Source organism: Apis dorsata, unplaced genomic scaffold (assembly GCF_000469605.1).
Source record: "Apis dorsata unplaced genomic scaffold, Apis dorsata 1.3 scaffold_401, whole genome shotgun sequence".
Taxonomy (NCBI): Eukaryota; Metazoa; Arthropoda; class Insecta; order Hymenoptera; family Apidae; genus Apis; species Apis dorsata.
The window spans coordinates 91,260-94,121 of NW_006263659.1; the positions used below are offsets into that span (position 1 = coordinate 91,260).

The following is a 2,862-nucleotide window of genomic DNA, read 5'->3' on the forward strand; positions in this document are numbered from 1 at the left end:
GTCAATAAAAGTGACGTAGCTTCTTCGTATTTTAAGAAACAGGTTGTAGAGAGAAGAAATTATTACTAATTGTCTTTGAAATGTGTATTAACTTTTCTTCTTCCTTAATGTTTCAGACCAAATATGCACTATTCCACCAACCAAGATATATTTATCGTAATAGCAAATCATAGGAATCATAGGAATCATATATTATTAATATAGTCTCAATCATTGATTCGTCCCAATATTCCAATGACGCGTTCAGAGACGAAATAAGCCCAAATATTAAAAATAATGGCCAGTAGAAGCTGCGAATACAAAATAACGAAGATTATTATAATCATTATAATAATAGAACAATGAAGATATATAGAATAAAGATTATCATCTCGAAAAATATAAAAAATAAAAAGAATTAGAAAATAATTGTATCATTTTCAGTATTATATATATCATAAATTCAAATTTACTATTTTAATATGTTTCAACCAATGAAAATCTAATATTTCATAATTTTCATTTTCGTGTTATGAATATCAAATATATTTAGAAGAAACTTACATCTTTTGAAAGTAAACATAAACATTATTGTTAATATCGCGTAAATCTAATAAAACCTAATATTAGGTTTCATTTCCTCAAGACTCATATTGGGCGACAATACATTACTTATATAATGGCTGTAGTGAAATCCTTTTTTATGATTGTAAAGATTTTTATCAGTCCCATAATATTGATCCCATGTCCCATGATGAATTCTGTGATATATCCAAGACAACTAATAACTATTATGAAGATTGCTGAAAAATCAATTGTATAATAAAATTAAATAGAAAAAATAAATTTAGAATACAGCAATAGAATATTATGATATTCTTATTAGTTCATATGTAACATATGCAATATTAGATTATGATATAAATAGGTAATAATATTATTGATCATTTTCACGACTAAAATATTAATTAAGTAGTTATAGTTAGTAGCTATATTTACTATTTGATTCTATAGTATATTTTTATAATAAATATTCTTATTTTTGATTATTATAAGTTAGCCAAAAAGATGAAGAAAGAATATACTGGAATTTCATAGAATAATAAAATCTTTTATTATTCTATTTGCAATGAAAAAGAAATTAGGTTTAGTGATATAAATATAATATAACTGGACATTTTTACAATTGAAATATTCATCAAAGCGTAATTATATTCATCAATTAATCAATCAATTCTTTATTGATTTTTATAATTCTATAATGTATCTTTAATTATTATCATAAGTTTTAGTTTCTGTAATATTTATATCATTAATTTTTAAAACATATTATCTTATAACAAGCTCAGTATATCTTTATTCTTTTCTATCTAATAATTATGTTATTTCATTGATGTTTATTTATAACTTTGATGTTTAAATGAGAATCAGTGAAAAACTAGTAAGATATGCTATGATATATTAATTCTTAATGTTTAAGTTTAGCTTTCTGAAAAAAATCATGAACGCTTCAAAAAAATGCTTCAAAAATTATTTTAGATCTTATTATATTTATAGCTATTGCCAAACAAAAAAATAATTTGGTATAAAAAATTATTAATTCATTTATATTAAATATATGAAATAAATAATAAAATTATAATTAAAATAAATAATAAAATTAATAATTATTGAAAAATTTTCGAAATGTGTTTATGTAATTTTAATGAAAATTTATGAATCTTACTATAGAATATAGTCATCCATTTGACAGAAGTGAACATCAACCAGATAGGATATACTCCTAGAACGTGTATATGAATGTACATAAAACAGCTGCCCATTTTACATACTGTTTTTTTGGTTTCTCTTCTTTCGCCATCCTATTTATTTCAATAAATTTGAAATTCCATATGCTGCACAATAAAATGTAACTATCAATTCAGTTTAATTTCTTCAATTTTTCACTTCAAATGTTATTGTAAACTCTAGAAATTTAAAAATGCTAAAAATTTTAAATGAAGAAATTAAAAAATGAAAATTGAAGTTTCGAATATAAAAATTGAGAAATTTTGATGAAAAAACTTAAAAAATCGATCTTAAAAAATGCTGAGAATGCTCTAAGCCGTAAGAAATATCATCGAAGTTAGGGAATGAATTAGAAATATAATCTCGTTAAAAATATCGCATGAAATTAAACAAGAAAAACATAATCAAAAAAAAAAAAGAACAAAATAATTAAAGCAAAATAAATTATAAGATGAAATAATATGGAAATAATATCTAAGTGGATCAAAATTATACCTGACTTTTAGCACGAAATAATTATTTAAAAGATTGAAAAAGAACTACTTAAGCAAATGTAAAATACGAATTCGATTAATTGACCCCTTCGATTTCCATTATCATTTAATTAACACAGTCATTTCCTTCAGTATTTTTTTATATAAGACTTTTTCACATTTCTGATTATATTTATTCGTTAATAATAAAACATCGAATAAAAGAATATTTTGATTATTCTGGTTTTTCTTATTAAATAAATTAATTTGGATAATTATTTTACTTAATAAAATTTCTTATATTATAAATATCTATATAATTATTTCTAACTTTTATAGATGTTAAATGATGTAGTTATGAAATTAAGTGTATTATATAATATGTGATATGATATGTGATATAAATTTAAATAAAAAATAATACAAAAAATTCATTTCAAAAAATTTCAAAAGTAGTATCCGAAAGATATAAAGTTTATTTAGGTATTTCCTTTTATAGAGTGTATAAAAAATAAGTGTAAAGAATAATATAACGCGATTCCTATATTGTCTTGATCAATAAAAATTTATAAATAAAATTCATTACAAAGAATTAATTGGTTTAAAATTATTTAAATATTAG

The 2,862-nt window shown here is 21.1% G+C and overlaps 1 pseudogene; it reads right to left on the reverse strand.

Moving 5' to 3' along the window:
* The window catches only part of LOC116184863, a 3,520-nt pseudogene extending 1,612 nt beyond the window's left edge, over positions 1-1,908 (reverse strand).
* Between the last annotated feature and the right edge of the window lie 954 nt (positions 1,909-2,862).